The sequence below is a fragment of the Narcine bancroftii genome, chromosome 5, assembly GCF_036971445.1.
Source record: "Narcine bancroftii isolate sNarBan1 chromosome 5, sNarBan1.hap1, whole genome shotgun sequence".
Lineage (NCBI taxonomy): Eukaryota > Metazoa > Chordata > Chondrichthyes > Torpediniformes > Narcinidae > Narcine > Narcine bancroftii.
Window position 1 is genome coordinate 45,250,007 of NC_091473.1, and position 13,608 is coordinate 45,263,614.

General features: G+C 44.2%; 1 protein-coding gene across 4 annotated transcripts in view; it reads left to right on the top strand.

Annotated features, from left to right (window-relative positions):
* Window positions 1–13,608, top strand: part of LOC138762669 (high mobility group protein HMGI-C-like) — a 187,845-nt gene that overhangs the window by 41,721 nt on the left and 132,516 nt on the right. For 3 of the 4 annotated variants that reach the window (XM_069936269.1, XM_069936272.1, XM_069936273.1), the window contains exon 2: window positions 5,731–5,834. The exons of the other annotated variant lie outside the window; for it this stretch is intronic. The gene's annotated coding sequence lies outside the window, so the exon portion shown is untranslated. The remainder of the gene's footprint in view (window positions 1–5,730; window positions 5,835–13,608) is intronic. 4 annotated transcript variants of the gene reach the window in all.

Consider the following 13,608-nt stretch of genomic DNA (forward strand, 5'->3'; position numbering starts at 1 on the left):
TGCAGCGGTTGCAAGGGAAAATTGGTTGGTTGGGGTTGGGTGTTGGGTTTTTCCTCCTTTGCCTTTTGTCAGTGAGGTGGGCTCTGCGGTCTTCTTCAAAGGAGGCTGCTGCCCGCCAAACTGTGAGGCGCCAAGATGCACGGTTTGAGGCGTTATCAGCCCACTGGCGGTGGTCAATGTGGCAGGCACCAAGAGATTTCTTTAGGCAGTCCTTGTACCTTTTCTTTGGTGCACCTCTGTCACGGTGGCCAGTGGAGAGCTCGCCATATAATACGATCTTGGGAAGGCGATGGTCCTCCATTCTGGAGACGTGACCCATCCAGCGCAGCTGGATCTTCAGCAGCGTGGACTCGATGCTGTCGACCTCTGCCATCTCGAGTACCTCGACGTTAGGGGTGTGAGCGCTCCAATGGATGTTGAGGATGGAGCGGAGACAACGCTGGTGGAAGCGTTCTAGGAGCCGTAGGTGGTGCCGGTAGAGGACCCATGATTCGGAGCCGAACAGGAGTGTGGGTATGACAACGGCTCTGTATACGCTTATCTTTGTGAGGTTTTTCAGTTGGTTGTTTTTCCAGACTCTTTTGTGTAGTCTTCCAAAGGCGCTATTTGCCTTGGCGAGTCTGTTGTCTATCTCATTGTCGATCCTTGCATCTGATGAAATGGTGCAGCCGATATAGGTAAACTGGTTGACCGTTTTGAGTTTTGTGTGCCCGATGGAGATGTGGGGGGGCTGGTAGTCATGGTGGGGAGCTGGCTGATGGAGGACCTCAGTTTTCTTCAGGCTGACTTCCAGGCCAAACATTTTGGCAGTTTCCGCAAAGCAGGACGTCAAGCGCTGAAGAGCTGGCTCTGAATGGGCAACTAAAGCGGCATCGTCTGCAAAGAGTAGTTCACGGACAAGTTTCTCTTGTGTCTTGGTGTGAGCTTGCAGGCGCCTCAGATTGAAGAGACTGCCATCCGTGCGGTACCGGATGTAAACAGCGTCTTCATTGTTGGGGTCTTTCATGGCTTGGTTCAGCATCATGCTGAAGAAGATTGAAAAGAGGGTTGGTGCGAGAACACAGCCTTGCTTCACGCCATTGTTAATGGAGAAGGGTTCAGAGAGCTCATTGCTGTATCTGACCCGACCTTGTTGGTTTTCGTGCAGTTGGATAATCATGTTGAGGAACTTTGGGGGACATCCGATGCGCTCTAGTATTTGCCAAAGCCCTTTCCTGCTCACGGTGTCGAAGGCTTATTATATATACATATAATAAATATATATATATATATATATAAATATATATATATATAAAATAAATATATATATATATATATATATATATATATATATATATATATATATATATAAATAAATAAATATATATGTATATAAAATAAATATATATATATATATATAATATATATATAATATATATATATAAAATTAATATATATATATATATATATATAAAATAAATATATATATATATAAAATAAATTTAAAAAGTATATATATAATTGTTTTGAACAAAACAGAGTCTTAGATGGTTTGTGTGAGCAGTTCCTTTGGTAGTTCGGCATTCTCACTGTCCGTGGGGGAAAAAAGCTGTTCCTCAGCCTGGAGATGCTGGCTCTGATATGCGTGTATCTCTTTCCCGATGGGAGTGGCCAAAAGATACTATGTGCAGGTTGGAAGGGGTCCTCAATGATTTTGTGCACCCTCGTCAGACAACAATCCCAGTAGATCATGTTGATGTGGAGGGAGGGGAGACTCCAGTGAACCTCTCTGCCACTCTTATGGACCTGTAGATTGACCACCGATCTATTTCTCTGCAACTGTCCAGGGTGCTCTTGATAGAACTCCACTAGAAGATTGTCATAATAGTGGCCGGTAGCCTTCCCTGCTTCAATCTTCTCAGCAAGTGCAGTTGCTGTTGCACCTTCCTAACAAGCGAGGAAATGTTGAGTGTCCACGATAGGTCACAAGTTAGGTGAACTCCAAGGAACTCCACTCTCTCAACAACAGAGTTGTTAATGTGTAGTGGAGGGTGGTCATTCCTGGTCCTCCTGATGTCCTCGATCATCTCCTTTGTCTTGTCCACGTTGAGATTCGGGTTGTGACTGTCACACCATTTCATCAGATTTTCCACTGCTTCTCTGTAGTGCAACTCATTGTTGTTGCTGATGAGGTCAAATACTGTTGGGTCATCTGCAAACTGTTAGAGCTGAATTTTGTGATGCAATATTGAGTCAGTAGTGTGAACAGGAGTGAACTGAGCACGCAGCCCTGAGGTATGCCAGTGCTCAGTGCAACGGTGCTCAATATTCAGCTACCAATCCAGAGAAACTGGGGTCTTTCCAATAGGAAGTCCAGGATCCAGTTAGGGGTGTTGAGTCCCAGCAAGGACAGCTTCTCCACCAGCCTCTGGGGAATGATCATATTAAATATCAAGCTGAAGTCAATGAACTGCAGCCTGGCGTATGAGGCGTTGTTCTCCAGGTGGGCCAGGACGGAGTGAAGTGACAAGGCTGTAGCTTTGGAATCTGAGGAATGGTTTCTTCTACAGGTGAATTAAAATGGATCCAGCATCTCTGGGAGGTGAGCTTTGATGCGTTCCATCACCAGATGCACGAAGCATTTCATAATGATGGAGGTCTGTGTCACAGGGCAGAAGTCATTGAGGCCTGTTATTATTGCCCTCTTGGGTACTAGGGTAATGGTGGCTGTCTTGAACCCTGCGATGGACTGCTGCAGTGAGATGTTGAAGATGTCTGTGAAGACCTCCGTCACTTGGTCAGAGTAGTCCTTCAGTACCCAACCAGGTATGTTGTCTGGTCCCTCTGCCTTGTGTGGTTGCGGCTATGTAGGCTTCCCATTCATTAGGAGGGCACAGAGCTTTTTTTCTGGCATCATTCTGTTCTTCTCATCAAACCATACATAGAAGGTTTTTAGTCTCTCCTGAAGGGAGGCATCATTGACCTTGATTCTCAAGTTTGACATGATCCATTAGAGTCCATATCATGACCATTTCTGCTCTCAATGGACAGCCCCTTATTTTTTTGCTCCCTGATTCATGATTCAGGCAAAGGAGCAAACATCTCAACAGGCACCCTATAAAGAACTATCTCTACAGATAATCCCGGTATAATAGTGTTATCAGAAGTCCAAAAAGGAAAAAGTATGAAACTGAACCACAATCAAAATCTTTTGAAGCAGGGAGGTCCAGAAACACAACCCAGAGCTTAATGCCAGGCCAGAAATGCAGGCACAAAGAGCTTTGATGGCCTGTTGCTGCTTTGTGACTGGCAGTTTTATCAGGAGACAATGCACCTTCATTGTAGATTGTGTTCCTGGTTGATCATCATCTTCTAATCAAAATCACCACAAGCAGATTATCCAGTCATTATCACTTTGTGGGAGATTGCTATTTGCTACATTTCTTACTTTACAAAAAAAACACTGGCTTTAAAGTGTGTTGAAAGGCACTTTATTTGTGTTTCTGCTCTATCTATCGTGTCCCCATCAGGATGTTCCAGAGTGCCAGTGAAGTACAGAACTCCTGAATGAGCTCGGGATCTGTGAGGCTACAAAGGATGCTGAGGTGTTTCTGAAGGAATTCTCTTTTGGCTCTATTTCTCTTATTGAGTGCTGGGCAATTCATATGGCAACTTTGTTTTACAGCAGACAAAAGCTGAAGTTTATTGTGTCTTTTACATTTTTTGTATTATAACATGACAATAAAAGGAACCCTTTGAACTATTGTAATGGTAAGGAATGGTGTGGGAGAGAAATCTGAACATAATGTCATAAGGAGTGTTTAAGAATTCAGGCACTTGCTTCTTGCTTCGGTTTTTTTCCAGCAGCCTCTCCATGTTCCGGACAGGCTGTTTATTTGGCTAGGACACTCTCAGTAGAGGTCATGTAGAAAGTTGACAGAATGGTGGCAACTTTCCCACCTCAGCCTTCTCAGGAAGTGCAGTGGCTCTTGCGCCTTCCTGACAAGTGAGGAGATGTTATGTGTTCAGGATAGGTCACTTCTTACGTGGACTTCGAGGAACTTGGAGCTCTCCACTTTCTCCACTACTGAGCTCATTATGCAAAGCCTGGAGTTGGTCGGTGTGTGTAGAGGCACAGCGTCCCCTGGATAAGGCACCTGGAGGGTCATTAAGAGCTCATAATTGTAGGTGGAGAGTTCGATCCTCAACCTAGCAATCTTGTCATTCTTGATTTTGCCCCTCTTGACATTATTGAGCATGAATGTGACAGAGCACTGGTCAGTGAGGAGCGTAAATCTTCTACCAGCCAGGTAGTGTCTCCAGTGCCTTATGGCTTCTACAATGGCTTGTGTCTCCTTTTCCACTGATTGGTTCCAGATCTTGTGGGCTTGTAATGTCTGTGAAAAAAAATGCAACTGGCTTGCCCGCCTGGTTGAAGGTAGCAGCCAGGGCTATATCGAAGTGTCGCTTTCCACTTGGAAAGGTACATTCTCGTCCATCAGGTGCATGACTTGAGGTTCTGGAAGTAGTTAAAAGCTATTTGGGCTTCAGCTGAGAGGGGAAAATTAATGGCTTTTAAGAGAGGGCAAACCTTATCAGCGTATTGAGGGATCCACTAGGCATAATATGAGAAAAACACCAGGCATCTCCTCAAAGCCTTTGTGGTCCCAGAGATGGGGAGTGCTAACAGGGAATGCAGCCTATTGGGATTTGGGCCAATGATGTCATTCTCCACCACGTAGCCAGCCGTTTAGTCCTGAACATGGACTTGTCAGAGTTGTAAGTGAGGTTCAAGGCTCTCGCCACATGGAGAAAACTCTGGAGGTTGGTGTCATGGTCTTCCAAGGTGTGGCCACAGATGTTGATGTTGTCGAGTTAGGGGAAGGTATCCTTCATCCCATACTTGTCCACCACTCTGTCCATCTGCCTCTGGAAGATATATACCCCGTTAGTGATACCGAAAAGGACCCTCTGGAATTGATAAAGATGACTGTTAGCCTCAAATGCCCATTATGGATGGTCCTCAGAACAGATTGGCAGCTGATGATAGGCAGCTTTCAGGTGAATGGTCGAATAGACCCGATACTGCATGATATCATTCACTATGGCCGACATACGAAGGAGGAGGTATTCGTCCAGGAGTGTGTACCGATTAATAGTTTGGCTATAGTCATTTACTAGCCTGGACTTGTTTTCCCCCTTTACCACTACCACTTGCGCTCTCCATTGGCTGGTGCTAGGTCAATTATACCTTCATCCAGCAGATGTGTTTCAGACTTTATAAAATCTCGATCTGCTTTGCTGTACCTCCTGCTCTTAGTAGCAATGGGCTTGCAGTCTGCGGACACATTTGGGAAGAGGGAAGGAGGTCGATATTTAGCATGGAGAGGCTGCATGTGGGTACTGATTTTAGAGGCCATCTGTTCTGAACCGTTATCGGGGGAGGGGGCCAGAATACTCCAAGGTCACACTTTTAAGGTGACACAGGAAGTCCAGACCTAACAACACCAGAGCACACAATTCATCGAGAATATACAAGTGAAATTTACAGAATTTCCCCCACTTCGAACGACTGATGTACTATACAATGTTTTTGTACACGCATAGAATGTGATTGAGATGCGAGAAATATGTGATAATTAGAAGGATACATCTTCAGGTTGTATTTTTGCACAGTTCGTGAGTCTACAAAACTCTCAGTAGACCCCATGTCAATTAGGCATCTGATAGAATGTCCGTTTATCTTCACAGTCACTATAGAGTTGCTGAGCTGGTGAGGTCTGTCCTGATCTAGGACCATCGAGGCTATACTCTTCACTCAAGTGGTCCCCACTGTCCTGGGCTGCTCTTTGTGGGTAAGATGGCATCGACCTCAGGTCATGGCAAAATAGTTGCCCTCCTTCTTCCTCTGACGATGACGGCGCTGAATTTGAATTTGGGTCACAGCAAGATGGCCACCAAGCCTTTTCATGCCATTTTCTCATTGCCACCCTCCGTCGGTGTGTCACGCAGCAAGCGGGTTTGGGAGAATTCAGGGCAGATGGCTTGGGGTTGGAATTAGATCCCAGAGCAGTGCAGACCATGGACTTCCCCAGGTTTCCCCTCGTGCGACAAACCCTTGCCTAATATCCTTTCTTGCCACAGCTGGATCACACGGAGTCTTTGGCCGGGCAACAAGATCGGGGATGCTGGCTCTTGCCGCAAAAAAGTACTCCCTGGCACGGGAAGCGGCAGCCATTAGGGCAGGGGTAGCGGGAGCAGCTGGTCCTTGGATGGGCTCACCTGGGTGGGAAAGCTCACTAGCTTCGATGTCGTCATTATTGAGCTTGACCTGTTCCAACGATTAGGCCAGTTCAACGTGGCTAGCCAGATCCTTCTTATCCAACTCAAGTAATCGCTGTCTCATGTATTTCGAGTTGACCCCTGAGACTAGAGTGTCCTGGATCTGTTTTTCCCTCACGATCGTGGCCCGTAACTGCTTTGTACCTGCACTTCTTAGCAAGTGTCCACAGCAGGTAGTCATCGATGGCCTCTCCTGGCTGCTGGCGATGTAGAGCGAGTCAATGCCTCTCTAGGACCTCGTTCTGCGACTTCAGGTACCTAACCTTCAATGCCTTGATAGCAGCATCACACGTAGAGCAGTCCCTATTGACTGCATACCCTTTCGTTCCTACCCTCAAAACGAGTGCGAACCTCCTGAGTTCATCGGTGTGGAAGATGTCTCTGATCGCGTTCATGTAGGCCTGGAAGCAGTCTAGCCAGTATGTGAACTCCTCGGCCATGTCAGGGGACAGAGAGTCTATCAGTAGCATTCCTGGCTTGAATAGCTCTCACGACTGGAGGGAGAACAAATACTTTTATTAGCTCATAACTAAGGGTAGGGTTCAACTGTAGTCTTCAGAAGGGTTCTGGGATTAGGTGGGAAACCAGGGTTACATGGGGGCAGAGCTGGGGGGTGGGGCCAGCCATCAGCACAACACCTTACCAGTGAATCCCAGTTCACTGCACGGGTCAGTGGGATTGGGCAGAATAATAGTTCAGCACAGATGAGAGGGGCTGAAAGTCCTGTTTTGGTTGTATGGTTCTGTTGCTTTTGGTGAAGCTGTGGGGCCTCAACAAGTAAGAATTCGTGCATCTGAGCATAGTACCAATGACAATAAACCCTCATGGGATTGTTAATGAGCTCCCAGGACGCAGAATCGGGAGCAGTGAGGCAACTGAAGGGTGCAGCATGTTCCCTCCTCTGCAACTGTTGGGGAGGGCTGTGGAGAGAGGCAAAATTGACATACAATAATGTAACTGTGCTGTCTGTTCTCCTAACTTCTGACTACCTGATAGATCAGGAATGTAGCTCTGCATTAAATACATTCACTTCCAACTCCCTCAGGCTCTTGGTTTAAAAAAAATTACAATAATATACATTGGGTTGAATTAAGAAGAAATAACAAATGTAAAATATAGATAATCTATGTTCACAGTTACATTTAGTGCAAGAAAAACAAGTGGTGTTACAATAGTGCAGACAGTCCTTTTTGTTGGAAAAACCCCCGATTAGTGTAACAATGAAGATTCAAGAGTTGTTGGAAAGAAACTGTTCTTGAACCTAGTGGTGCTGATTTTCAGCCTTCTGGACCTTCTGCCTAAAGGTAGCAGTGAAAAGAGGTTGTGACCGGGGTCATGGGGGTCCTACATGACGTTGGCTGCCTCCTTGAGGCAATGGCTCACATATGTCTTCAATTAATATTATCATAAGTAAGAAACAAGCAATATGTAAATTTGTGGCAAATAAATTCTCAAAGTTCCCACAAAAACGAGACAAAATCTGCCAGTGTCTGGGAAGGGGTTTGAGCTTGCCAGCTTCCCCCTCCCCCCACCCATCTGGTTTTGTTATAGGTGGCCTGCAGTAACTGAAAGAATATTTAACGAGATCGGAGGGTGAAAAATGATTGAGAACCACTTGTCTTGAGCCCTTTTCACACTTGCATCCCAGTAAATCGGCCGCTCAGTGTCCCGGGATAGGAATGGGGGTTTGGCCTTTCACACTAGACCACTCCTAACTGAGACACTGTACGCTTTCACACTTGCAAGGCAATTGCCCGTTTCACACTTGCCAGATCTCAACGCAGACACCGGGGATTGTACTAGGGGTCGAGGCTGGCAATCCCCGGCATGAGATGACATAATCTAACACTGGCGTTGAGCAGATTTTGCTTTCACATTTGCCACTTTAAAGTCCGAATGATGTTCGATTCCTGGGATCACTAGCAAATGTGAAAGGGGCTTTGGACTGAGAATTCCGAAGTTTCAGAACCCCTTGAGAGAAAAAAATTCCATCTTAAATGGGGAAACTGCTTGTTCTGTAATCCTCTCTTTTCCCCACCCCTTTCGCCATTGTATTGGCAATTATCCATCGAGCCCCTTCAGCATCTTGGTTCAATAAGCCTGCCACTGTTCACGCCACTAACTCACGACTGAACTGCATATTCTGTACTAACAGAATCATCGTTTGTGGGTGGCATAGAAGTAGTTGGCCTCATCAGCAATAATGATTAGTTGGCTTACAGTGGAGATTGGAAGACTTGAAAATGGTGTGAGAACAGCCACCTGAATATCAACGTGAAGACCAAGGAGATGATGATGGACTTCAGGAATGAAGGTTGACTATTCTCTGCCACACATCAATGGCTTCATTGTGGAGATCACAAAGTACTTTGGTATACATGTAAAGGGTAACTTTTCCTGGACCCACAACCCTCCTCATTAGTCAGGAAGGTGCAGCAGCATCTACACTTCTTAAAGAGGTTCAGGAGAGTCTTCATCTTGACAATGTTTTACAGGAGCACATTTTAAAAAATGTACATGTTAACAGGCCCTTTTGGCCCAAGTGTCCGTGCCGCCCAATTTTCACCCAATTAGTCTACATCACCAGTACGTTTCAAACGGGAGGAAATTGGAGCCCTGGGTAAAACCCATGCAGGCACAGAGAGAGCATACAAACTCCTTGCAGGCAGCATGGGATTCGAATCCTTATCTCAATTGCTGGTGATGTAACATCGTTGTGCTAACCATCTCATATCTGGCTGCGTCATTGTGTGATATGGTAGCTGCATAGTATCAGATTGAAGGTCAATAGAGATGATCATAAAAACAGCCGAGAAAATCATAGGGGTTTTCCTTTCCTCTATTGAGATTTACCAGGAGAATTGCTTAAATATGAAAGAATTATAGAAGGCCCTTTCCATCCAGCACACAGTATCTTTATCCTACTACCATTAAGAAGAGGTAGAGGAGCACCAAATCAGGACTGGCAGGCTAGGAAATAACTTCTTCCCATTGACATGTGAGCCCGGGAGTGGGGCTTGGAATTGAAATGCCTCATTCCCCCATGCTCACATGTCTGACTATGGCCTCATGTACTTTCCCATAAAGACCATTTGTAAATTGGAGGAACAACCTTGATTTTATGTCTCGGAACTCTCCCACAGGATGGCATTGACATCAATTTTTCCGGTTTCTGCTAGCCTACTCTGTTTTCCCTCTCCTCTTCTTTCCTGCACCTCTCCACCCCTTTCACTTTCGATTCACAAAGCCACCCCCCCCCCCTCCTGCTTCCTGTTATGTGTTCCCTGCTTTATCCACTTATTACCTCCTGCCTTTGGAACTGTGCTCCTCCCCCTGCCCCCTACCCCTCTATCATTTAGTTTGGGCACCTAATAACATTTTTTCATACCTTGATGAAGGACTCAAGCCCAAAATGTTGGTTATGTATCTTTATTTTTGCTACATAAAGTACACTGTTTGACCTGCTGAGTTTCTCCAACATTGTTTTTTTTCCCTCATCCATGTACCCGTCCAATATTTTCTTAAATGTTAGAATTAAACTGGCATTCACCACTTCAGCAGGCAGCTCATTCCACACTCTTAACCACTGTCTGTGCAAAGAAATTTCCCCTCATGATCCCCCTCAACCTTTCCCCTTTCACCCTTAACCCATGTCATCTGGTTTGTATCTCACTTACCCTTAGTGGAAAAATGCCTATATGAGTCTTTTGAATATCACTATTGTATCACAGCCTCTACCACCACCCCTGAAATGCGTTCCAGTAACCCACCACTCTGAGTGTTTAACAAAAACCCAAATGACATTTCCCTTAAACATTCTTCTGCTCACTTTAAATGGACGCCCTCTGGCATGGCCGTCATCCCTTGATTCTTGGAAACCTCCATTCTCGAACTAGCTCCAGATTTGGTGTAAAAGTACACGATTCACTGGTTTCCATATACACCATCCCAAGCTCAATGGCTGACCTTGGGGCAGCATGACATAGTGCTTCAAAGTTGAGTTAAAATGCAGCTGGCGGTGTGAGTCTTGTGATGCCTATACCTCTTCCTTCATGGCAGCAGCGTGAACAGAACATGTGCTGGTGTTGTGGGTCTTTGATGATTGCTGTTGCCCTCCGATGGCAGCGTCCCCTAAAGATGTACTCAATAGTTAGGAGGGTTTTGCCTGTAATGTCCTGGGGTGTGTCCACTACCTTTTGGAGGGATTTAAGGTCAGGGGTATTGATGATGCAGCTGGTCAACACACTTTCCACCACACCTCTATAGGAATTTCCCAGAGTTTCTGATATCATACCAAACCTCCGTGAACTCCTGAGAAAGGCGAGGTGCTGACGTGCTTTCTTCATGATGCCTTTGGTGTGTTGGCTTCAGGAAAGATCCTCTGAGATAGTGACTTTCAAGAACTTAAATTTGCTCACCCTCTCCACCTCTAATCCCCAATGATCATTGGATTGTATACCTCTGGCTTTCCTTTCCTGAAGTCAACAATCAACTCCTTCGTTTTGGTGACATTGAGTGCAAGGTTGTTGTTGGTACACCATTCAGTCAAGTTTTCAACCTCTATCCTATTTGCTGACTCATCCCCTTCCTTTATACAACCCACTACCATGGTATCGTCAGCAAATTTGTAGATGGTGTTATTGTCGTACCGAGCTACACAGTCATGGGTGTAAAGTGAGTAGAGCAGGGGGCTAAAAACACATCCCTGTGGTGCTCTGGTACTATGGAGGTTGTGGAGGAGAGGTTCTTGCCAATCTTCACTGATTGTGGTCTGGAGGTGAGGGTCATTGAAGTAAGCCTTCGTTGTATCCATGAAGACATATTTCTGTAGGAGTGGAGAACTCTTTCTATTCAACAGCACTACTATACCTACTCGGGTGTCCCTGTGGTTTGGCTTGGCAGTGCGTAGAGGACCTGTAAACAATTTAGTGACCTTGGCAACCCATGCTGTAAGTACACCATCACCCTTAGTGAAGTACACCATCACCCTTAGTGATCGCGTTCATGAACCAACATATGCAGGAAAACAATGCACCTCTCCCAACTAAGAAGGGATATTCCCTAAACCAAATACCAATCATATCTAGAAAGCTTTAGTGGCCTTGATTTTTTTTCATTGCTGTCAATGACCTCTGGCTGATCTATACGCAATATTGGATTTATAATAAATTTCTAGTTAGAATGGAAGTGTCTGATTTTCACTCGTTCGCAGTTTTCTGAAGATGCAAGGGTAACATGGCAGGGCCAAGAATGGGCATACATATGAACCTTTCTGTGTTCCATCCATTATCCAAGTGACAACTCCTTCCTCAGTACGGACTACAGATATTAACTGTTCAAGTTTATTATGGCATGTACCATGTTACGAGCCCAAAACCCAATATGACATGTCCGGCACCAATTTACAACATCCTTCCTCAAACCAGAAAAATTGTTTCAAAATCTTATTCATGGTTTTCTTTACACTAAGGTGACCACCTAAAAGTGTACTGTGGGCTAAATTTAACATTTCCTTCTGGTAACTTCTAGGAATAACCACCTGATTAATCATTCTCCACTCTTCATTAGCAGGAATATCAAGAGGTCTCCATTTTCTCATCAACAATTCACCCTTTAAGTAATAACCACAAGCCATTTCTTTTATTTCCTGTTCAGTTACTGCTTTGTCTGCTAAGTCAACAAGACTTATATCTGCTCTCTGCTGCCAAATTAACTCTTTCCTTGACAAAGATAAATCCTTACTCTCATAATTACCCTGCTCTTTCAAAACCATTTCAGAAGCACCTGGCAAATCTCTGTCAACTGGATCTTCTTCATCTCTCAATAATTTCTTAGACATCGACCTTGTTACTGCACACGCAGTATATATCTCACAATTTTCTTCAACCTCGTCTTTCCTAGGTCTACTTCTTAATTGCAAAATTGACCCAACTTTATCGTCTGTCAAATCATACCCTAATAAAATTGAGACCCCCTGCATGGGTAACTTTGAAATTACTCCTACTGCAACAGGTCCTTTAACTAAGTCTGAATTTAGCGCTATTTTGTGAATAGATATCGACTCTACCTCACCTCCAACACCTTTAATCAAAGTTATCTCCCCTGTGTCAGTTCTTTGATCAAGAGATAAAACTCCTTGTGCCAACAATGACTGTCCAGCACCAGTATCCCTATTTTAACTGGAAGCTGTGATTCTCCCTCCTTTACTGAAACAAAACCATCTGAAACAAAAGGTTTGAAAACAGCCATGACACCCTTATCAGATTTAGAACATCTGCTCTGCCTAAATTCAACTGTTTGAATACATGCTTCTAGTAAAACCTTTTTTGTTTTTCAATGCTAGACAATTTGTAATAACATGACCAGGTTTCTTACAAAAATCACATACAAATCTAGAAGTTCTGTCTTTTCCAATCTTCTCTCCAGACTTAATTTCAGGTTTACTATCCTGCTCCATATTAATCATCTGAACAAGGCTTTACTACTCTGTTCCACATTAAATTTCTGAAAATGCCTACCATTCTGAATGATACAACGCAAATTCGTCTGCTAATCCAGCTGTTTGACGCCACGTAGTCACATCTCTCTCATCCAGGCATAATTTAATCTCCTTTGGGACACACCTTTTAATTTCCTCAATTAATATCAATTCTCTCAATCTGTCAAAATCATTATTTATTCCTTTTGAGGAACACCAACAGTCAAACCATACAGATTTCTTCAGAGCAAAATCCATACAAGATTGATTACATGTTTTTATTAAACTCCCAAATTTTTGTCTATATGCTTCTGGAACCAACTCATAAGCTTTCAATACTGCTTGCTTCAGAGTATCATAATTTGCCACTTGCTGTGCAGTCAAGCTAAAGTATGTAATTTGTGCTTTTCCCTTCAATACACTTCAGAGCATTAAAGACCATTTTTCTTTTGGCCATTTTGAGCTCTCAGCAACCTTTTCAAAAAGTTGAAAATAGGTATCTAAGTCTCATTCATCAAAAGAAGGCACTAGATTTACCTCTCTACTAGGCAAAAACCTCTCCACAGGAGTTTCAGCTTCAGCTTTCTTACTTCCCTCCCTCTCAATTTTAATCCTCTCTAATTGATACTGTCTTTCAGCTAACTAACTCATATTTCCTGTTTTTCAGCTTCCTCTGTCTGATATTTATTCTGTTTCTCAGCCTCTTCTCTTTGCTTTTTAGCCTCTTTTTGCTTTTCAACCTCTTCTCTTTGCTTTTCAACTTCTTTTCTCTGCCTTTCAGATTCTTCTTTGTCTTTCAGCTTGGTCTC